We start from the raw sequence: 24,829 nt of genomic DNA, 5'->3' as shown, positions 1-24,829 counted from the left end.
GACCGATCTTCATAATATCACGCCGTATAAACGGTTGCACCGACGGAAAGCCGCGGGATCGGTTGCATCGACTAAAAGCCGCGGGATCAGGACAAGCGAGGTGAGTTTCTCCACAAAATTACAAATTTCTTCTCTTAATTAGTAGATTATCATATAACTTTTGTTTACACTTTGAACTTAGGTATTGTAGCATCACATCATCGATTTTTTTCATTGATTGCATTTACGTGTGAATGTTTAACTGTGATTATTTACACTTGTTCAAGCGCATTTTTGTAAATTTTGACTTTTAACCTTCACCAGCAAAAATCAAGCTTTCGGACAAAGCTACAGACAATTAAGATGTAATCAATGATTATTTATTGACCATTGGGTTAAATTTTATTAGCTAATGTTACATGGTTACTTCATATTTTACGGATATGTAAAGACACCAAACAGTTTGACGGTTGCACACCACGGAAGAGCATGGTTGCACGTCGCGACAATATTTGATTGCCAGCGGTTGTGCACCATGGGACATTGTCCTTCTAAATTTGCCAGTAATACCAAGTTATATTTGGTGAATGTCTCAGCTCTTGTTTTGTTATGTTGTTATAGTCCCCCACCACATTTATTGCCGATGTTCTGTGCGTTTTTGTACGATCCGATAACTCCAAATTTTGCTTCTCTTCAACCCCCAACCCCCACGATAGCGGGCTACCACCCCCCACCGATCCCGGCAGAGAGGTTGCAGAATGGAGATCTCTGGTATCACGACGGATAGCTATCTTGATGTTAGCGAAGAGGTGGTGGAAGCTGTGGACGCTGTTCTTTCACAAGGGCAAGCTCAGACCATAGGTCCACCCACAAGGACATCAACACCATCAAAGCCGTCTGGGAGTTTAGGCAAGCGTCATCTGTGTCAAGAGTGTGGCAAAAGTTACAAATATGCTTCTGGTCTCACAGAACACAGGAGACAAGAACACGGCTTTCAAACGGGATCAAGATACACGTGCGGGGTATGTGATAAAGCTTTCATGAACATTACTGAATTTCACAGCCACTATATAGTGGTCATCAAGGCATAAAGCCACACAGATGCAAAAAATGCAACAAGTATTTCCAAAGCAAACGGAACCTCACACGCTACAATTGTAAGACAAAACCAAGACTTCTTGTCTGCAGCAAATGCGGCAAGAGTTTTGCTTGTGCCCGACTGCTGAGTCAGCACATGCATACCCATGACGAGTAGCCCCAGTTTGATATGGAAAGCCATTTGGCTCATAACTATTACAGCCGTAATTTAGAATAAATACACCTGTACTTAATGATAAATACAGCTGTATTTAAAAATAAATACAGCTGTATTTAAAAATAATTACAGGTGTATTTATTATTAAATACATGTGTATTTATTTTTAAATACAGGTGTAATTATTTTTAAATACAGCTGTATTTATTATTAAATACAGCTGTATTTATCATTAAGTACAGGTGTATTTATTTACATTACAGCTGTAATAGTTATGAGCCAAACGGCTTTCCATACAGTGACCCGCCCCACACGTGTCAGCCCGGTGTGGTGTACAGAGTGGGGTTTTTAAAAATCTCAGCCAGTGTTCAAACTGGGTCAAAACTGTCGCTGGTTCAGTCGTGCACTCTCAAGAAAAACACTTGTGCTCTGGCAGTTTGTTCTTGTTGTTGTCAGTCTCTGTTTTTTAATTGTTTTTTTTTTTAAACTTTTAATCAATTTTAGATTACATGTGTTAACATAGATCTACGATCAAGCGACTAACTCAGTCATCTAGAAGTTGAGTAGGCTTTTCGCAGGCCAACATCATCCACCTTCAGGTGACCTTTTCATGGCCAGTTTCGGTGATTTAATTGGAGAACAACAGCATCAGACAACTAGGTAGTTCGCCTTTTTTTTCTGTGTTTGTTCTGTTGGTTTTGTTGTGACCAAACCTGTGCCTTGCAAATTTGTAAACACAAGCCGATCTTTTAATTACCCCCCCCCACACACACACACACACACACACGTGAACACACACACTCACACACACACACTCACACGAGTACACACACACACACACACACACACACACGTGTACACATACACACAAACACACGTGTACACACACACACACACACACACACACACACACACACACACACACACACACACACAGGTTGGTCTAAAAGCGCCCTATTTTCTTTTTAATCTCATTTTTGACCGCGAAAAGAGATTTGAAAAATGTGTTCACCACACCAAACAATAGCAGAATGATGGGAGATTATGTCTTGCACATTTGGTAGAAACTGGTCTGTTCTCAGTAGTTGATAATGTGCTCTATCCAGGCTCCTATTCAGACTGCTGCAACACGGACGTTGAAATCATCCATGACAATTGGACCATCCTGCAGACCAAGTTCATTCTTGCACTAAGGAGGACAAGGGGAGTTAATATGAACACTGTTATCTTCCGTGCCTGTGTTATCTACCGTGCCTGTGTTATCTACCGTGCCTGTGTTATCTACCGTGCCTGTGTTATCTACCGTGCCTGTGTTATCTACCGTGCCTGTGTTATCTACCAACAAGATGGTGCACCGCTCCATTGTTCAAACATATGGGAATGGAGACACATTTGGGGGGGGGGGGGGGGGCGGGGAGGGGGTCTCTTATATTGCAACTGAATCGTATTTACCCCCTCACAATTTGTAGCGAATACGCAATATTTCAGTTCTACCCTGTTCCGCGTAAATTTTGCTGAGGTAGATTTTTCAAGTTTGAGTCCCGGCTCTAACGTTGGTTCCTTTTAATTTGTCTTTCAGGTAGCCCATGCTTGAAGTGAGAGGTGAATAGAGGTTCATCTCAACTCTTTTTAATTTTGGAAAAACACCACATGTGAACATATTGTCAACTCCGCGATACAATAGTAAATGAATTCATTGGTACGTATGACCCTGCATGCAGTGACCTGTGCACGTAGTTCACCTGGAAGCTGCCTGAACTCTTCACCGGTCAACATCCACACCGTCAGGTGGCCTTGTCTTGTCCAGCCTCGGTGACTCTGTCGAACAACGCCGTCAGGCAACGAGATAGTTAACTTCCCAAACCTGTCATTTTGCAGTTTTGTTTTGCTGGTAAGTGGATCTTATCATTACGTTCGTCTCCTCTCCCCTCCAAAAAGAAAGACACCCCCATACCTACCATACCCCCCCCCCCCCCCCCCCCCCCCCCCCATCGTATAGATCAAGCCAACCGTCGCTCCTTGTCGGACAAAATTGTGTCCATGACAATGAACTCCAACTGACATCATGGCGTACCAGCTTGGTGTTTTAATGAAAAAAACTATTGCACTTAAGATCAAGCCAGGGGTCGACGAGCAGTACGCTTTGAACACTTGACTTCTTGGCTTCTGTGACTCACGGCTTTCACTTGTTTCAAACTGAAGTCCACGTGTCGTTGACAATTTAATTTTTTTTTGTTTTGCTTTGGACACAGTAACAGAAATATGCTGATCCTCCTGAATGACTAATTCAATAAAACAAAAAGGAGTTAGGGGGGAGAAAAACGATCACAAACCTGCCCCTCCCTTCCCCCAACCCCAAAACGCTTCCCAACCCAGCCCCAGCTCCTTGTCGGGCACGACACGTCGTAAAACAACACCACCACCACCACCAACAACAACAACAACATCAACAAAAACAACAACAACAACAACAACAACAACAACAACAACAGACATCATAGCGCACCAGCTTCGTGTTCAAACGTAACCATAGTTTCCCGGAAGATCAACCCAAAAGTTTAAAAACTGTGCGTATCACCTAACTTCTTGGTTTTTGTCAGAATCAGCTGGGAAGTAGGGCGGGGAGGGGGGATACAATGTCGCTGTTGTATTTAGGTGAAAAGAAGGTGTAGGTGATGGACCTTGACAGGTATTTGTTGCCGTTTTTTCATAGAGCCACGTCGACATACACGCGTCTCATTCCATCAAACTCCACCCACATCACACGTTTCGCTGTCGAATATGAGATAATAGAAGCAGGTAAAGAGTATATTCGAATCGGAAGATACTCGTTGGGACAATTTGATTGGTCCACGTCGACATTCGCATGCTTGATTCCATCAAGCCCTGCCCAGTCATTCTCCATGCCAGACACACTCAGTTATATTCAAACATTATATAAAGACCACAGTGTCAGCCAGAACAGACAAGCTCTCTCGTCGGATGAGATCGCACGTGCAAACTAAACGGACAAGCTCTGCCCTCGGAGAAGACCGCACTTTGAACATACAGGGACAAGCTCTGTCATCAGCTTTACAGGTAAGTATCAGCTCTAACGTCTACCTGCTGATACAGCTTTGTCAGGCGACAAAGTCTTGCTCGTTGTGAGACTGGTGATGATCCTTTATAGAGTCTCAAACTTGGAGTGTTGAAGACAAATTTGTGTCCAACGACTCATTCTCTGTTTTGTTCTCGGCGCATTCGGTTCCTTAAAACTCAGACTCTGTGGCAGTCGGTACTTGAAATCTTGTAAGAAATCCTGATCTCTTTCCAAAAGTTAAGAATCTTGTCTGGAGTGCCACATTGTTTTAACATTGTAAGTCGTTTGTTTGTTTGTTTGTTTGTTTGTTTGCTTTACGCCCAGCCGACCACGAAGGGCCATATCGGGGCGGTGCTGCTTTGACATATAACGTGCGCCACACACAAGACAGAAGTCGCAGCACAGGCTTCATGTCTCACCCAGTCACATTATTCTGACACCGGACCAACCAGTCCTAGCACTAACCCCATAATGCCAGACGCCAGGCGGAGCAGCCACTAGATTGCCAATTTTAAAGTCTTAGGTATGACCCGGCCGGGGTTCGAACCCACGACCTCCCGATCACAGGGCGGACGCCTTACCACTAGGCCACCGTGCCGGTGTTTGTAAGTCGTTGACAGACTTGCGGGCTTTTTGTCGGCCCGAGGGAAGCATGTCGTCTTCTGTTTCAACTGTATCGACCGAGGCTGATAAAGAGGAAACAGAAGGCGATATGCCCAGCGAGGACCGACAACATAACTTGTCTGACAGCAACCCATCAAACATGTCTGACAGCAACCCACCAAACTTGTCTGACAGCAACCCATCAAACATGTCTGACAGCAACCCACCAAACATGTCTGACAGCAACCCATCAAACATGTCTGACAGCAACCCATTAAACATGTCTGACAGCAACCCATCAAACATGTCTGACAGCAACCTACCAAACATGTCTGACAGCAACCCACCAGGGCCCGTATGCATGAACTAGAAGTAAGAAACACTGGAAGTAGAGGAATCTTTTCGAAGTGGGAACTCCTGAAGTCAACTTTTTAACTGTTCACTATGCATGAACTGACTTAAACGCCAAAGTAGTGACATCTAGAGTAATAAGCAGGGCCGGACTAGGCGAAGAGGAGGGGGGGGGGGTTGCCAGTGGTGGCCCAGGGGGATGTCCCCCCTGGCGGCAGGGGCGGATCAGTTCATTTTATGACTGGGTTTTTTCAAAAGTATATTGTGAAGATATGGGTGTGAAGGCGCGAAGCGCCGAGCCGACGGCGCGAAGCGCCTAGCTTGCTAGGGGGGTCCGGGGGCATGCCCCCCCGGACAATTTTGAAAAAAAGGATGCAAAATGGTGCAATCTGGTGCATTCTGAGGATGATCATTACCAGTTTCAGGCAGCAGATTTTGTCACTGATTAATACCCCAAAAATTGAAACTCAATGTAAAATAAAGAAATGCATACCTCATTCAATATTTTTATTTTTTGGCTGGGGGGGGGGTCCGGAAACCCTAGAACCCACCCCCCCCCCCCCTCGTTGTGGGGGTCAGGGGGCGAAGCCCCCTGAAGCCGACGGGTAGGTCATATTCTGAGATAGGAAAATGGTCGCTCCTTGCATGAAACGGCATAAAATAAGCAATAATAAAAAAAATTAAATAAGTAAGGTACATGTTTAGGCTAAGGGGGGGGGGGGGGGGGTGCGCAACCCCCATAACCCCCCCGGTAGTCCGGCCCTGATAAGGTCAAGGTCGGGGAAATTGCGGGAATCCCTACTAATACGCATGCGCACGTTTCTATCAACATGGCAGTCAACGAAAATGGCAAGGCACGTGTGTGACGCTCAAAAAGAAAGTAGACACGGAGGGGCGTTCTGCACCTTTTTCAGATGGTGAAATTGCTGTCCTCTTGACAGAAGTGTTTTACGAAAGAACTGTTATTCTCTCTCTCTCTCTCTCTCTCTCTTTCTCTCTCCCCTCTCTCTCTCTTACGACACACGCACACACAGACAAACGTACACTCATACACATACTGACACAAGTGACACTGACGGCACACATAAACACACACACACACACACACACACACGCGCGCGCGCACACACATATACACACACACACACGCACCCATACAGGCGCACGCACACAGTCAAAAACAAATAACCACACACTCACCGTCTCTCTCTCTCTCTCTCTCTCACTTTCTCTCATTCTCTCTCAATCTACACTCATACACACACTGAAACTATGATGACACAAGTGACACGGCACACACACACACACACACACACACACACACACACACACACACCACACACTGCACACACATACACACACACACACACACATACTCACCGCCGTAGTGACACACGCATACACACGCGCGTACAGTTGAAAGTCAAGACATGATATGATTTTTTCAAAGCATAGGAAGGCTTCTTTTGCAAATAAATAAAATTAACACAGAGGCAAAGCCCGGTTTTTTTTGCAGCCGGAATGCAATTGCGGAGGCTTAAAACCTCGCGCCCCCTAATTGGCGTAGAGGCGCGTCCCCCGGGTGGTGGATGGGGGAGCCTTCTCTACTAACTTCTGAGAGAAGGTCGCATCACTCTCGATGCCGTGAACCTAATTAGGATATTTTTCTTGTTTCTTCTCTATTTCTGCCTCCCCAAAGTCCTTTTACTTTCCTTTTCTCACCCATAAAATTCTTCACTTATTACCCTTGTTAAGTGGTTCTTGTATAGAATATAGTCAATGTTTGTAAAGATTTTAGTCAAGCAGTATGTAAGAAATGTTTAGTCCTTTGTACTGGAAACTTGCATTCTCCCAGTAAGGTCATATATTGTACTACGTTGCAAGCCCCTGGAGCAATTTTTTGATTAGTGCTTTTGTGAACAAGAAACACTTAACAAGTGGCTCTATCCCATCTTCCCCCTTTCCCCTATCCCATCTCCCCCCTTTCCCTCGTCGCGATATAACCTTCGTGGTTGAAAACGACGTTAAACACCAAATAAAGAAAAAAAAGAAGGCTTAAAAAGAAAAAGATTAATAAAAAAAATTTCAAAAAAAAAAATATATAGCTCCCGGCGGAACTTGAACCCGGAGCGAATGAACGAGAGTCCGGAACCGTTACCACAGCACCATGTTACTCGTGTAGAATAGAGGCATGATGAAAAAAGGCATTCTGAGTTTGTCACAGGTCAGTTTTCGTCAGCCTGTTTCTTTCTGCGTGCGCCTTCCAAAGGAAGTTTATGGAAGGAAAACACGCCGCCTTTTCGTATTAGCTAAAGAAACAGGTACTGCCTGGACTTTACTTTCCTTCACTCTTTCCCATGCTCTCGAAGTAGCGGAGAAAGGTCAACATTGGTTTACATAATTTAATACATGGATAGTGTTAATAAGATTCTTGCAATGCAGCACACATTAATCAGGTTAGTCTATATTTTTGCTAAATATCAGTATTGTACTAAATGTATCACACACTGTTCAAGCTAGGTCATGTTACTTGCATCACAGCACACTCTGATCAAATGTCTATTGCTGCTGGATTTCAATTCTGTCATGGTAATCTAACGTGACTCCGCTGCCGCAAACGTTCTTCAGAACTTTCCCTTGGAGGACATCAAAACAAAAGGAATACACATAATGTTTATGAAGTTTTAACTTAGCTCGATGTCATTGAAAAGGTACGCAGGATGACGTGTAACACTTGGCTGGTCTTGAACCGCGCTCCTGGTCTGGGTCGTCACTCTTCTTCTCAAGACACCATCATCAAGTTAATAGCAGTAGTAGTCTGGTTACATCTCTCTCCACAAATACGGCAACATAAGGAAGAGGAAGATGAATGAATCATTGGACCGTGGGTTCCTGAAACAGATCAAAGGGCCATATGTGTTACCTACACAGCCTGTCTAAAAGACTTGGTTTGTTCATATTTTATTATCGTTCTCATTCTATTACTGCGTTTCGGAAAATGGGGATTTGGCAACAGCGCACATTCAAAACGTACACAACTTGACAACAACACAATGTAAATGACTGACACGATACACTCATCTCCGCCCAGATCCCGTGGAACGATTGTCGATGCAATAATCACAGTCACTTACCTTCAAAGACAGGGAAACGGCTTTTCCTCCAAGCGTTCTTCGCTCCATGGACTTGCGGAAAACGACCCTCTCGTGAAACGATTTTAGTTTACGTCAGTACACTTGGATACGTCATATGAATACGTCACTTGGCTACGTCGTGTAATGCGCGAGTAGTCTCGGTTGCCTATTCTATTCTTGACAGGTTCGCGCCTCATAATAATAATTCATGACAGCCCCTTTCTTGAGAATGAATTTCCCAAATTTAGTCACTATATGAAGCGCGACTTAAATAATCTGCTCCATGGTTGTCACAACCCGGTATTTCTTACCTCCTTTCTTCTTCACAAAACCGATTGGAGCATTGTACGGTGAGTTTGCCGGTTCAATGACCCCGAGCTTCAACATTTCGTCGATCTCGTCTTCGACCGTTTTCACCATCGCATGAGGTACGAGTCTCGGTCGAACAAACACAGGTTTCTTCTCTGTAAGTTCGATTCTGCACTTCTCCAAGTTGGTAGTAATCGGTACATCAGTCAGATTCTTGGAGAATGCACTACAGATCGCTTTCGCCTCTTTTGTTCTTTCTCTACTCAATTCTTTACAGAAGTTCACGCTTGTGACATCTTCTGTACGAGTAGTTTCCAGCAGAGGAATCATCTTCTGAGTGTCTATTCGGAAGATATCATCGTTCATCGTATCATCTTCCTCGATGACTACGGCGATGTGTTCTTCTGCTTCTTCTTTTTTTTCGTCAATTCTGTTTCTGAGGTCGACAACGTATTCTGCTGTCGTCTTCTGTTCACCTTCGACCGATTCATCAGTCCATGCACGACGCAGAACCTGCATGGGACCTCTGATGGTCTTGCCATACCGCATTTCAAAGGGTGAGAACCCCAGACTGTCTTGAGGTGCTTTCTTGGTTCTGCCTTTTGGCGCTGTTCTTTGGCATGTGTCACACGAGAGACAGTAACGTTTTATGTCTCCGACCAAACCTGGCCACCAGAACTCACACCTGATTCTATCAGTGGTTTTCTTCTGCCCGAGATGACCTGTCATCGGGTGGTCGTGCCCAAAAGAAAGCACTTTGCTTCTCATTTCTTTGGGAACAACGACTTTACTAGATTCACTCCCGGTTTTGTCGAGGGTTGTCCTGTACAAGATTTCTTTCTTGTATACATATTTCACACCGTGGAATGATTCTCCTGAAACAGCCATTTGGCGTACTTTTGCCAGTGTTTCATCATCATTCTGAGCCTTCTTGAGATCTTGCGGGGAATACATCTTGTGTGTATTTCTGTCATCATGACTAGTTCCCGGCACAGGTTTCTCATTCCGTTTTTTTTTTCTCTTCTCTTGCTTCCGTGTACTGACCGCCGCGTTGGTCTCACCTTGATACCAACTCGGGTCACGTACTGGAAACAAAGGGGTCTTCCTCTTGTTCTGGCCTACACCATACCATTTACCTATGAGGACAGGATAAATGGGATCATCGAGTATGACCACTTCGGTTTTGGCATCAAAATACGGACAGTCAATGTGGGCCACAGCCGTGGGACACAATTTCCGTGTTTTCTTCTCTGCGAGCGTAGTTTCTTTTTTCTTTGCCAAGTACCTTTCTTCAGGTATAAGGTCGGCCCTGACCATAATACCTGAGCACCCGGAATCGCGTAATGCTTTTACGATTCGGCCGTCTAATTTGATGAACACTTCCTCTTTGAAATCCTTCTTTTTGCACGACTTGCACAGCTTGTCAAGATGTACGGGGATTTCTTGTCCATCAAATTCATTTCGAACATGAACTGCGTGAACGCTTTCTCCCTTATTGGGACAAAATCGCGACAGGTGCCCTTTGCCCTTGCAAAAAAAACAACAGCCTGTGGCTTTCAGTCTTTGTTTTTCATCATCGCTCACGTATTTATGTTCTTTCTGTGACGATTTCTCTTTCGCGTCACTTTCGACGACGTTCGAACCTTTCGTGTTCGAAAACGCGCTGCCGCTAGAATGGTTTTGGTGAGATTGCCGTGGCCTGATGTTCGAACGTGATTGTTCGTACTCCGTGGCAATTTCGCCCATTTCTTTCGCAGACTTCGGTTTCCGATCAAGTACGTGCAACATCACTTCGGCAGGGAAGGTGTTCTCTAATTGTTCTCTGAGAACTAGATCCTTCAGATCTGCCACATGTTCATCGCACTTGGCTAACTCGATCCATTTATCGAGGATGCGCTCAAGTTTGGTGACATGTTCTTTGTACGTGTCAGATGGGTTTCGCTTCAGCTGACGGAATTTCTTCCGATATTGATCTGCTGTCAGTTGAAATCCATCATACAACGCATTCTTCAAAGTGTTGTAGTTGCGCGCGTCTTCGAAACTGAGTTTTGCATAAATGGTTCTCGCCTTTCCTTTCAGGAAATACACCATTCTCGTAGCTTTGCGTTCGTCGTCGAGATGACAGTCGGTTGCATAATGTTCAAATTGTGCAAACCAACTCTCGATGTCGTCTTTGTCATCAAGAAAAGGGATTTTTGGGATAAAGTCGTCATCCCCACGACGCCTCGACGCGTTATTGTTGGCGTTGTCTCGGCGTGCTTCCGTTTGTATCCTCAACTGTTCTAGCTGAAACGCGCGATCGGCTTCTCGTTCACGTGCGCGTTCGAGAACTTCACGTTCACGTTCGAGAACTTCACGTTCACGTTCACGTTCCTCTCGTGCGCGTTCTTCACGTTCACGTTCGCGTTCGTGAGCTTCTCGTTCCTCTCGTGCGCGTTCTTCAGCTACAAACTCTCGCAAGTCTTTGCCTTCGAGTCCTAACTCTCGTCCTATCGCCAAAAGTTCGCGAGTCCACTCTAATCCGGATTTTACAGGGTGGATCGGACCTGCACGTTCATTACTCGCAGCGGATACATAAGTCGTTACACGCGCGCCTAACGTCTGAGAATCATTATCGCTCGATTCTCCTTGGGTGTTGACATATGTGTCACCACCTTCAACATCTGAGACTACTGCCTCGGCCGTATTCTGGTTCTGCGGGTCAGCGTTCATTTTTGCTATATGCGCCCTAGTACTCGGGTGTTTGGATGTTTGCATATCCTTTACGTTAACTCACACACAGATATTCACTGAATCAAACTGCAAATACGTGATGCTCGGTTGAAAAACCGATTTGACTAAACTGCTTTTCACACACTATTTACTAGAGAGAGAAAACTCTCCCACTATAGAATGAAGTGTTACTTTAGTGAAGCTCACTTTGCTACTTGAATTCATGAACGTTCAACGTTACCTCAGTAAACGTTACGTGTCCCAATGACACGATTTCTCTGAACCATTCTAATATCCTTTTACAACCACGGATACCTAACACTAGAATTTATGGTTCTTCTGGTATATGTCAAACAATATACCGTTCTATCGAGTGAACTTCATTTTAATATCTCATCGGCGCTCCATCAACGTGGACCTTTCGCCTACATTAATATCAACTCGATTCTATCGCACAGTAAGTCGAAATAAGATTCTTCAATTATCTACTGCTGTATAGACAATAATCTAATTTTCCTAAGGCCAAAAAAAAAAAATTGTCTGTTTCTGGTCACCCGACCGACCCTAAATTTCGGCGCCGACCCTAAACTTTTTTTTTCCAAACTCAAAAATTTTATTTATTTTTTGGTGGTAAAGAACAGGGTGAGAAAATGAACAACAAAAACGTGTGAAAACGAAAGTCCGCTGACGATTTGTAAATGTGTTGAGTGTCTTGTCTCTATGTATAGTGAATCCAGTCTCTTTGCGCGATTTTTAAAGTTAGTTTTATTGGTCTACATTTGGGGTAAAAAATAAAAAATAAAAAATAAAAAAAAATAAAAATCCCGACCTACCGACCCTATTTTTTTTAGCCATGTTACCAGAAACAGACAATTTTTTTTTTTGGGCCTAACCCTTACTCTTGGCGTTGTGAAGTGTGACTGTCTGCATAATCAACTTCACTTCCACGGTCCTTCTGGACGAAGATGAGTGCTATCCCTCGTATATAACCCAATTCGCCCACCAACCTCCCACGGCGACCAACAATATTATAATTTTGTCGACTAAGGGACACAGGATGGCCTGACAGGGTGTTAGTCCACTGTCTTCTGTTATAGCCTTTTGTTTAGCACAGCCAAATAGGGGGAACTAAACTACTATAACATTAGTGCTTTACGTGAATTATTATAGTGACGTCAAAGCCTTGCGTCACTCTTCATTTGGATTATTCCCGTGTGCTGAAGCACACACGTCAGACTCTGTTATCGTTAAATGATGAACTAACTATAAACATGAATAAATACAAAAGTTGATTTATACGATGATGAACATGAACGGACGAACACACAAACGAAAAACGAATAGGGAATTTGTTTGAAGAAAATTTGTTTGGGGAAGCCAAATTGAAATTACGAGTTACAAAATCCCGGACGAAGCCCCCATATGTCACAGGTCAGTTTTCGTCAGCCTGTTTCTTTCTGCGTGCGCCTTCCAAAGGAAGTTTATGGAAGGAAAACACGCCGCCTTTTCGTATTAGCTAAAGAAACAGGTACTGCCTGGACTTTACTTTCCTTCACTCTTTCCCATGCTCTCGAAGTAGCGGAGAAAGGTCAACATTGGTTTACATAATTTAATACATGGATAGTGTTAATAAGATTCTTGCAATGCAGCACACATTAATCAGGTTAGTCTATATTTTTGCTAAATATCAGTATTGTACTAAATGTATCACACACTGTTCAAGCTAGGTCATGTTACTTGCATCACAGCACACTCTGATCAAATGTCTATTGCTGCTGGATTTCAATTCTGTCATGGTAATCTAACGTGACTCCGCTGCCGCAAACGTTCTTCAGAACTTTCCCTTGGAGGACATCAAAACAAAAGGAATACACATAATGTTTATGAAGTTTTAACTTAGCTCGATGTCATTGAAAAGGTACGCAGGATGACGTGTAACACTTGGCTGGTCTTGAACCGCGCTCCTGGTCTGGGTCGTCACTCTTCTTCTCAAGACACCATCATCAAGCAGTAGTAGTCTGGTTACATCTCTCTCCACAAATACGGCAACATAAGGAAGAGGAAGATGAATGAATCATTGGACCGTGGGTTCCTGAAACAGATCAAAGGGCCATATGTGTTACCTACACAGCCTGTCTAAAAGACTTGGTTTGTTCATATTTTATTATCGTTCTCATTCTATTACTGCGTTTCGGAAAATGGGGATTTGGCAACAGCGCACATTCAAAACGTACACAACTTGACAACAACACAATGTAAATGACTGACACGATACACTCATCTCCGCCCAGATCCCGTGGAACGATTGTCGATGCAATAATCACAGTCACTTACCTTCAAAGACAGGGAAACGGCTTTTCCTCCAAGCGTTCTTCGCTCCATGGACTTGCGGAAAACGACCCTCTCGTGAAACGATTTTAGTTTACGTCAGTACACTTGGATACGTCATATGAATACGTCACTTGGCTACGTCGTGTAATGCGCGAGTAGTCTCGGTTGCCTATTCTATTCTTGACAGGTTCGCGCCTCATAATAATAATTCATGACAGAGTTATTCAGTCGTGCTGGTTTGAAAGATCGCCACCTTCGCCGAATGACTCGAGCACGTTTTTTTCGGTCAGTAACTGATCGAACTGTCGGTTTTGAGTCACTCTGTTTAAAGCATTTCACCTAAATTAAACAAGAATGTCACAGTCCGTGTCTATGGTGCAAGGTAGAAGACCGTCTCACGACTGTAGCCAAGTTACGACAGTTGCTCGATTGACGCATTTCACGTCTTCGATATTGTGTCTGAGATCATTTCCCAATGAGCTGCCTTTAAAAACGGAATGTCCTGCAATTGTAGTATGCGCTGGAGGTTTCTTTTGGATGGGTAAGGACCCTTGAGATGCGATATCGTCGTATAATTATGTCAAGCGAGAGGCCCTGGAAACTAACAAAGTTGCCAGCTACTCGGTATGCACGAGCTAAATTGAACGCCGAAGTAGTGGCTTCGAGAGTTCTGAGGTCAAGGTCGAGAAAATTGGGGGAATCCCAATTAGTGCGCATACGTTTGTAAACGGTAGGCTTGGTGACCAGAAGAAACAAATCTCATCGCGAGTTCGTAAATGGGCAAACGTTGATCGCGCTGTAGCTTTTACTATAATTGTTGTTTTTGACTGGTTGAACGAAAGGGTCGGTTCAAAGCTGTGAGTGATGATTGTCCTTAAATAGAATGACTGTCTATAATAATGATTTCGTTAACCAGAATGTTGGGGACAATAAAAAACAAGTCGCGTAAGGCGAAAATACAATATTTAGTCAAGTAGCTGTCGAACTCACAGAATGAAACTGAACGCAATGCAACGCAGCAAGACCGTATACTCGTAGCATCGTCACTCCACCGCCCGTGGCAAAGGCAGTGCCCGTGGAATTGACAAGAAGAGCGGGGTATTCGTTGCGCTGAGAAGGATAGCACGCTTTTCTGTACCTCTCTTCGTTTTAACTTTCTGAGCGTGTTTTTAATCCAAACATACCATATCTATATATTTTTGGAATCAGAAACCGACAAGGAATAAGATGAAAGTGTTTTTAAATTGATTTCGATTAAAAAAATTTGATAATAATTTTTATATATTTAATTTTCAGAGCTTGTTTTTAATCCGAATATAACATATTTATATGTTTTTGGAATCAGCAAATGATGAAGAATAAGATGAACGTAAATTTGGATCGTTTTATAAAAAAAAATTTTTTTTACAATTTTCAGATTTTTAATGACCAAAGTCATTAATTAATTTTTAAGCCACCAAGCTGAAATGCAATACCGAAGTCCGGGCTTCGTCGAAGATTACTTGACCAAAATTTCAACCACTTTGGTTAAAAAATGAGGGCGTGACAGTGCCGCCTCAATTTTCACGAAAAGCCGGATATGACGTCATCAAAGACATATATCAAAAAAATGAAAAAAAACGTTCGGGGATTTCATACCCAGAAACTCTCATGTCAAATTTCATAAAGATCGGTCCAGTAGTTTAGTCTGAATCGCTCTACACACACACACACACACACACACGCACGCACACACGCACATACACCACGACCCTCGTTTCGATTCCCCCTCGATGTTAAAATATTTAGTCAAAACTTGACTAAATATAAAAAGGTTGTTTATGTGGTAGCGAAGTCGGTTAACTTAAAACTCTTTTTGTAGTGTTTTTTATGATTGTGTATCGGTAAAACTGCTGGACAAAAATAGTTTGGTCAGAGCAAAAGTTTGTGTTACTGGTAAATTTGAAAAAAGCAGAACTCCATTTTTTGGGAATCAAGATATAAGGTGTAGTGAAAAGAAGATAAGTTCAGCGAACTTCATATTATTTGAGAAAATGTGTGTCCGAATTTTTAAAACAGAAAAATTGTTGTACTTAGATGTTTGTAAATTATGTTTGTCCTCGTTAATTGTGAAGAGGATGTATGTTTATATAAAGTTCAAAGTCAAGATTGGATTTTTGTAGCCTACGTGCGTGTGTGCATGTGTATTAGACATATACATAGACATAGAACACTTAATTATCTCAATTACGATAAACTCGGGTGTGGTGAATCACAATAAACAGCATAAAACGTAAGAACATGAATAAAATACTTAGGCGCAAATATAGTCAGCTCATCATAGTGTGGGGAGTGGGTACACACACCACACACACACACACCGTCGAACACACACATAACGTCGAACACACACACACACACACACACACACACACACACACACACACACACACACACACACCGTCAAACACACACACACCGTCGAACACACACACACCGTCGAACACACACACACCGTCGAACACACACACAAACACACACACACAAACACACACACACACACACACACACACACACACACGGCGAGCGCGTATACGCAAACAAACGTATGAAGGAACAGACGCACAATTATACCCGCACGCACGCACGCACACACAGGCAGACAGGCACTCGCACAAATACATACACACACACACACACACACACACACACACACACACACACACACACACACACACACACACACACACACGCGCGCGCACACACACACACACACACAGATAAAGCAATGACAAAAAATAGCAGAAACTTACACTTCAACACTCGAACACACACACACACACACACACACACACACACACACACTCACACACATACACAAACACACGCACACAAACACACGCACACATGCACACAGCGACGCCCATTTTCATAGAAACACAGTAACCCCCTCGTATAAGCGGGAATGAAAGAGTGGTGGCCAATGACCCAGAACAAACAAAAGTCAAAGCTGGCAACTTGTATTCAGGGAAATTTGCACGAAATGCATGCACAAGATACGACTGTTCCCTCTATTTTCTCTCTTTGGGACTTTCATTTGCGTCAGCTCGGTTTGATATGAAAAACTGAAGAAAAGCCCTGCCTTTTTGCACTGAGAAACTGTGGAAGTAGCGTGTTTACTACTGGGTCTGGCTGTAGTACATTTACCCTCATTTACTTCCTCGTTAGCTTCCAAAGTGAACTCTTTTTTCGTCCCATGCATGCGAAAGTGAGGATGTACTTCCGATGTCACTCAAAACTTTAGAAGTAGTCGCAAAATACCCTGAGTTACTTCCTCGCTTTGCTTCGAGGTGAACCCTTTTTCCGGCCCATGCATACGAAAATGAGGCAAGTACTTCCGATGTCACTCAAAACTTTGGGAGTTGTCGCGAACTTCCCCCATAAGCATACGGGCCCTGACTGTCGCATCCTCACCTTTCCACACACCAAAACCAAAACATACGGACAACGCACTTTTACTTTCTGCGCACCCACACAATGGAATTCTCTCCCCTTTCACATCCGCCACTCTCAGTCACATCCTGTCAAGGATATATCTATGGTCACCCCAATCATTCAAACGAGCACTTAAAACGCACCTCTTCAAGAAATACAACCCCTGATTTTGTTTTCTCAGTCCATCAGGCCACAAAAAAAAAATAGATGGGGTTACGGTAACATAGCCAAAAAAAGGGGGTAGGTAGGTAGGCAATCACTTTTTTTTTTTAAACTTTTTTTTCTAATGTGTACAAATTAAACCTACTTGACAGGAAAATAAGTGTGCGACTCGGGCGCTTTCGCTTTCATTGCGTTTTTTGCACTCGGTTTTTTTGTGGGTTTTTTTGTGTGACAAATGTAATAAAAAGTTATAGGATCGGCCCCTAAAAATAGGGTAGGTCGGGTTACCGTAACCACACCTATTTTTTTTAGGCCTCAGTAGGCTACATGTAGTGTATTTGTTGTTTTAGTGATAATGTGATAATGTATATAAACATCTAGGGCTGTTTTCAGTATTGTTGATAACATGTTCTGTTTGATTAAGGCTATTCAGCTGGTATTTCCTTGTTTTCACTACCTATTTTATTCATGTTTTTATTACTTAGTTAGTGGAATAATCTTTTGTAATGTATGTTTGATGGTGCATGCTTTTAATTAAGCGTTGCTGACTATGAATGTAGATGTAAATACTTTTATAACTGTGTTTTGATTTTAAATGTGTCAAGCGCAAAGAGCATAATTGTAAAGTTATGATGTTGCGCTATATAAATGCTCATTTATTATTATTTATTATTTTAAAGCTGTTTTAAACACAGATACAATTGAATGTGAACAGGAAGATGATCAGTTGCCTGATACAGGTATCATTCAGTGACGAAACTGAAAGTGAAATTAGAAGAGCAATAAGAAATGTGAAGAGTGGTAAAGCGGTAGGACTTGATGGTGTGCTGAACGAAATGTTGAAAGTGTCTGAGAGTCTTATTTGTCCTTTACCATTTTACAATTATCGAGAATTGTTGCTGTTGGTGTTGGTGAAAAACAACAGTATTCTGTACTCACCAAGACAAGAATAAAACAAATACAAACGTCAACAATTTATCTTATGGAAGCTTCTTCAGGAAAAAAATAAAAGGTAAACCAAAAAGCTTTTGTATTTAGTCTGTTCTTGTCTTGGAGAGCAAAACATTATTTTGTCTTTCAACATTGCCTCACCAACAGTCATTGTTTTTTTTAAGTTTTTATTTATTATTGATGTTGCTGTGGTTGTTTTTGCTGTTAGACAACAAAGCCTTCTCCATGATGAAGTATGCAGCACTCGTTAAGACGTTGGTGGTCGTCGTGTTTCTGATGGAAGCGCTGGTATCTGGCTGTGATTCCTCAGGTAAATATCACTTTCATTTTCTTCTCCTTTTTATGATCATTCATGGTCAACACAAGGCTAAAAACCTATTTTTAAAAAGGAATGGAAAAGAAACTTATACAAAACTTCAGAAGTCGCTTATGTGTGCGTGCATGTGTGTGTCTATGAAAGTGAAAGATGGATACATGTAGTTGGGAAGCAAGTGAGAGGATGGTTTGGTTTATTTTATTCTTTTATTTATTCCTAAAAATGTTCACGTCTTTCCATACTATTTTACTTAAAATTTTGTTGGAAATCTCAGAATACAGAATAATTTAAGTTATTGAGACATCACAGTGCGCTAAGAGATTTATTGAGCAAATCGAGAAAAGGAATTACTGAACTGAGTTCAATCATTATGTCAGGAATCAGCGTTAATTAACCATGTTTTATTGATAGCAAAAATGTGCATTAGCATAGTTAGGAAAACTAAATCGCATATTCCATTGGAAATTGTATTTCAACAAGAACTTGCGCTACGAAAGGTGTATCCCCATTGTCCTTAGTTAGATTGTCGTTGAATTAAAAAGTAATTTAATGGAAATGTAACCTGTAATGCAAAAGAAAACAAAATTAAAATTTCATTGAAGAAAAAAAGAGAGAGAGAGAGAGAGAGAGAGAGAGAGAGAGAGAGAGAGAGAGAGAGAGAGAGAGAGAGAGAGAATGTGCGTGTTTTGCTTTTCTCTCTTTCGTCTAAATCTATACCACAGCTACTTGACACAGTTTCAGACGTGGCATTCAAAGCCAGGCAGGACTTTGTCATTGGCTCTTCTTGGCTCGAGGCTTGCTCGTCCCCATTCAACTTCACCAGAGTCGATGTGAATAAAGGTGGGCATATTCATACGTATTTATTCTTTCTTCTTCGTTCATTGGCTGAAACTCCCACGTTCACTCATGGTTTTGCACGAGTGGTGTTTTTTTTTTTAGTGTATGACCATTTTTACCCCGCCATTCAGGCAGCCATACGCCGCTTTAAAGGGAAGCATGCTGGGTATTTTCGTGTTTCTATAACCCACCGAACTCAGACATGGATTACAGGATCTTTTCCGGGGGAACTTGGTCTTGTGCTTGCGTGTACGCACGAAGGGGGATAAGGCACTAGCAGGTCTGCACATAAGTTGACTTGAGAGATCGGAAAAATCTCCACCTTGACCCACCAGGCGCGGGCGGGATTCGAACCCACGACCTTCCGCATAGGAAGACAAGGAACTTGGTCGATAAATATCGACAGGGGGCCGACAAATGGTTTGAATGTGAAATGTGTGTATATGGGTGTGGGTCTGAAACAAAGAAACAAACAACAATCAAACCATGTGAACCCCCCCCCCCCCCTCCCTACACTCGCGGGCTGAACGACTGACGTCACATGTCGCTTCGGTCTTTTCCGAAAGAACACCACATGTACATAATACACACTTCGATCGCGTAGCACTGCCATTGCACATTTTCGCAACGAAAACCGTGCTACTGTTTCTTGTGTGTTAAATCTGAAAGCAATATAAGTGAACGAACAATTGAAAACTGATATCACGTAACTAAACCCCCAAAAGTAATAAATTACTTCTGACTGCGGTACACAATACATTTTCAAAGCATTTTTTATTATTCTTTAAGACATAAAAAATACAACGGAAGAAAAAAAAAGCAATAACAATTTTTTTGTTAAAGTACAGACTAATACTGAAGCTCTCTCTTTCTCTTTCGTATGCTGGATTCAGGTGCACTTACTCACAGTTGCAGACAGATACAGATTCAAACACGTGTCGAGCGTAAAACAAAAAGTGAAACAAGAGAATAACATGAACCTGAAAACTTTTAAAATATTTGTACCCAGCACCAAGAGAGATTATTGTGTCTGTGTTCTACATAAGACAGGAGAATTTACATAGCAACAGAAAACATGCTTGTAAATCACTGAGCACGAACAGTTAAAAATCAATGTCGCTCACCTCATGCAGACTGAAATGCAAACCTGCACACATACATACACACAAACAAGGGGGGAGCATCCGTGGACTGGCACTAATGATATGATCAACTGCATATGTAGCTAACTTTGCCCGTCTCACACCTTGTTAATGTTAGTGTCACTGGTACGCAACCTCTTCCTCATGCTTTTCCCTTTCCACCCGCGCTGCACTTTGTCCATCATTGTCCTCAGCTTGTGGTGGACTCGGATTTTTAAAAAAAGCAGGACAGCATTTTTGAAAACATCTTCTTGCACTTTCAAAGAAAATTAATGTCAAATGCATAAACTGTGTCATAAAAAGCACAGGCACTGTATCATTGGTTTGGCACTGTTGCAGAAAGTTCTTGTCATCAGCTTTCATTTTGGCAGAGCAAGCGACACCCACAGTCCGACAAAAAATGTCCTCCATGTCAAGGAACATTTAGCACAATGTTGTCTTTGACAAATGTCAGTCCTCCTCGGTTAAGCACCGTTGTCATGTCAGTTGAAGAACCACAATCACTTTCTGACAGCTCACTGAACCTCAGTGCTTCTAAACAGCGCAGTTTCTCGTATCTGTGTGCACCTTTCCTGAGGCCCCAAACTTTCTTTTTTAGTTTCTTCTTTCTTTCTTTATTTGGTGTTTAACGTCGTTTTCAACCACGAAGGTTATATCGCGACGATTTAGTTTCTTCACCACACTCCCTGCAACATACCTTATCACATCCTTCTCCTCGTTCACACACTGGCACCGGTCGGTCATTCGCTTTGTCTTCCTGTTTGCACCCATAGGTTGCTTCGACCAGCCTTTCAAACATCCTGAGGCAAATGGAAGCTGATGCATGAGTCGACTTGGTGACCTCTGTAATGCTTGCATGGCTTGCGCAGTACAATGCAAAACACTTTGAGTAAGCTATTTCCTTGGCCGCGTTCCGGAACTTTCCTCGTGGACCAAGGCATGACTCGAACACCTGAAGTTTGTCCCGAAGAACAGCACCTGTCAAACAGACCCCAAAGTCTTTCACTTGAACACATACAATAGAACCCCCTTTTTATTACCTCAAACAATCTGAGAAAGCGGGTCTTTAAAAGAAGGCAGTCTTAAAATGAAGGCAAATTTACAGAAGTTTTGCACAGACAAACTGACAAAATAAGGTCTTAAAACTAGAATAAAAGGGAGGGATTATCAAATTTGGGGGGGGGGGGGTCCACTGTATATATATACATATATATACAATAATAGATTTTTATTAGTCCATATCTTGGGATAATTCCCTGCCTCGTATAACTTTAAAAGAAAGGTAAACACACACACACCATTGTATCCAAAAAGTACACTTGCACATTGACAAGTCTGGAATGTGTACGCGAATGATCAACAATAATTACACGTATGCCATACAGGGAGCACTGCTTACTTGTCATGTATATATGACAGCTTATTTTCAGCGTAACTGAATAACTTGAAATTTAAACTTGAAATTGTTTTACATTATAAGCAATAGCGAAAACACTACTCCAACAAAATTATATTCATTCAGACAGTGTTTCCCTAAACAATTACAGTCCAAGGTTTTAACATGGCTTCGCAGATCAGCTGACAGGCATTCATTTTCTGCAATCTCACTGCACACCTCTTCCAGAAGTGGAACTGTCACCTGTTGACATTTAAAAACACATGTAAATGTACACACAGTGACACAATAAACAAGTCGCGTAAGGCGAAAATACAACATTTAGTCAAGTAGCTGTTGAACTCACAGAATGAAACTGAACGCAATGCAATTTTTCAGCAAGACCGTATATTCGTAGCATCGTCAGTCCACCGCTCTTGCTCATGGCAAAGGCAGTGAAATTGACAAGAAGAGCGGTTTAGTAGTTGCGCTGAGAAGGATAGCACGCTTTTCTGTACCTCTCTTCGTTTTAACTTTCTGAGCGTGTTTTTAATCCAAACATATCATATATATATGTTTTTGGAATCAGGAACCGACAAGGAATAAGATGAAAGTATTTTTAAATTGATTTCGAAAATTTTATTTTGATAATAATTTTTATATTTTTAATTTTCAGAGCTTGTTTTTAATCCAAATATAACATATTTATATGTTTTTGGAATCAGAAAATGATGGAGAATAAGACAAACGTAAATTTGGATCGTTTTATAAAAAAAATTAGTTTTTTTTACAATTTTCAGATGTTTAATGACCAAGGTCATTAATTAACTTGTAAGCCACCAAGCTGAAATGCAATAACGAAATCCGGGCTTCGTCGAAGATTACTTGACCAAAATTTCAACAAATTTGATTGAAAAACGAGAGCATGACAGTGCCGCCTCAACTTTCACTAAAAGCCGGATATGACGTCATCAAAGACATTTATCAAAAAAGTGTAAAACACGTCTGGGGATATTATACCCAGGAACTCTCATGTCAAATTTCATAAATATCGGTTCAGTAGTTTGGTCTGAATCGCTCTACACACACACACGCACAGACAGACACACACACACACACACACACACACACACACACACACATACACCACGACCCTCGTCTCGACTCCCCCCTCTACTTTAAAACATTCAAAACTTGACTAAATGTAAAAACCATGCGTAATGAGAATTATCCAAAAATATATATGATGCACTGGTGTCAAATGTGTTATGGTATTTTATGTTATTGTCACAAAGATGTGAGTAGCATATTTGTGAGGTGGAACCACGTCGTGTTTTTAACCTCCCTAAATAGGGAAGGGCGATGCGTAGCTGACCGGACTGGCGTTATTCACGTGTTTTGTGCGTTCCACGCAAAAATGGCTTTAGCTCGAGATGAGCTGTGTTTGAGACATGTAGCTGGTCTGGGGTAAATAACGACACAGCGTTTGAGATTTTCAACCGGGAAGGTTGTCGGCGCGTGTCAGACTTGTTCTGGGAACAAGTACTCTTTCAAGAGACGGGTCTCTTAAGGTAAATGATTTACTATGTTGTATATTATTGACGTTGGAATACATAGCTGGAGTGTAAAGGTTAGTGTATACAAAGTGCACCAAATCTTAGTGTGAAGCTTTGAGAGAATTCTTGATGTAATTGTATCACGGTTTTTCATGGGGAATTTCTTGAACATAACTGCTACGCATTTATGTTATGTTTAAGACGGTCATGCTTTGTATGGGGAGTGTTATTCATAGATTAAGTATTAGTTTGGATATTGAATGTGGACGGATTGTGAACGTGGAATGAACGAGAATGTATGAGTGGTACATGAACGTTTGGAAGAAGAGATGGTTTTAGAGAATGTTGTATTAAGACTTGGTTAAATTCTTTAGGAGTTTCCATGAGGGATTTCCATGGCGTGTACTAGGGAGGGTCCTTACACGAGAGAAGCGCGGGACGATGCTGGCGAGCAAGGGACCACGTCGGCGCAGATCACTAGACGAGGGGAGTCTTCATCGTTACCGGTCGTGGCTGACGACGGTTGCTTACGCTAATGGCGGAAGGGTTTCTCGGGGAGAAACGTGAAAAGGGTGTGTTGGCACCTACGGTGAAAGGTGTGTGTTGGCACCTACGGTGAAAAGTGTGTGTTGGCACCTACAGTGAAAGGTGTGTGTTGGCACCTACACTACGAGGATTCAGCGATACAAAGAAGTGGACTGGCGACATGCAGTGAGCCGTGATTCGAACTCGTGAGTGTCTGTCGGTGCCTTCTTTTGTGCGTTAATCTATATTTGAGAAAGTAATTTTATAATATGTATTTACATGCATTGAGTGAAAGCTAAGAGGTTGTGTGAACTGTGTGTCGAAGAGTTGATTTGTATTGATGTGTTTGAAGTGAAGAAGTATGTTATTTTTTTGTTTGAGGAAATAATAAGCCTGCATCCTCCCAAATTCTGTTTTTGAAGTGTTTGGTGTGAAAAGGGTAGAGACAGTGCAATAGGGCAGAACACGTACATTTATTTCACATGCAAACCACTTTATGACAGTTATCACAGAATCTAAGTCTTGAAAAATACACATGTTCACACACAAATATGGCAAATACCACATGAGACTGAAATATACACAACTCTGCAGTAACTTGACTGAGAAATCACAAGCGGGTGTAGTTGTAGGCATCACAATCACAAGACAAACAAATTCTGCCTTTATGTTTAATAATTTTTAACAATAAATGTTGCAAATGTAACGAATAAATTCTCACCTTTTGTGAAATAGTAC

The 24,829-nt window shown here is 42.1% G+C and overlaps 1 long non-coding RNA gene across 1 annotated transcript in view; it reads left to right on the top strand.

The window, feature by feature from the left end:
* Nucleotides 1-4,109: 4,109 nt before the first annotated feature.
* The window catches only part of LOC138947540 (uncharacterized), a 35,237-nt gene continuing 14,517 nt past the window's right edge, over nt 4,110-24,829 (top strand). Inside the window, exons 1-3 of the long non-coding RNA XR_011449701.1 lie at nt 4,110-4,312; nt 18,549-18,650; nt 19,392-19,496. This is a non-coding gene — a long non-coding RNA (uncharacterized lncRNA). The remainder of the gene's footprint in view (nt 4,313-18,548; nt 18,651-19,391; nt 19,497-24,829) is intronic.

This window comes from Littorina saxatilis, linkage group LG14 (assembly GCF_037325665.1).
Source record: "Littorina saxatilis isolate snail1 linkage group LG14, US_GU_Lsax_2.0, whole genome shotgun sequence".
NCBI classification, from domain to species: Eukaryota; Metazoa; Mollusca; class Gastropoda; order Littorinimorpha; family Littorinidae; genus Littorina; species Littorina saxatilis.
Note: the sequence above shows the minus strand (reverse complement) of the source record. Positions and strands in the feature narration are given on the sequence as shown.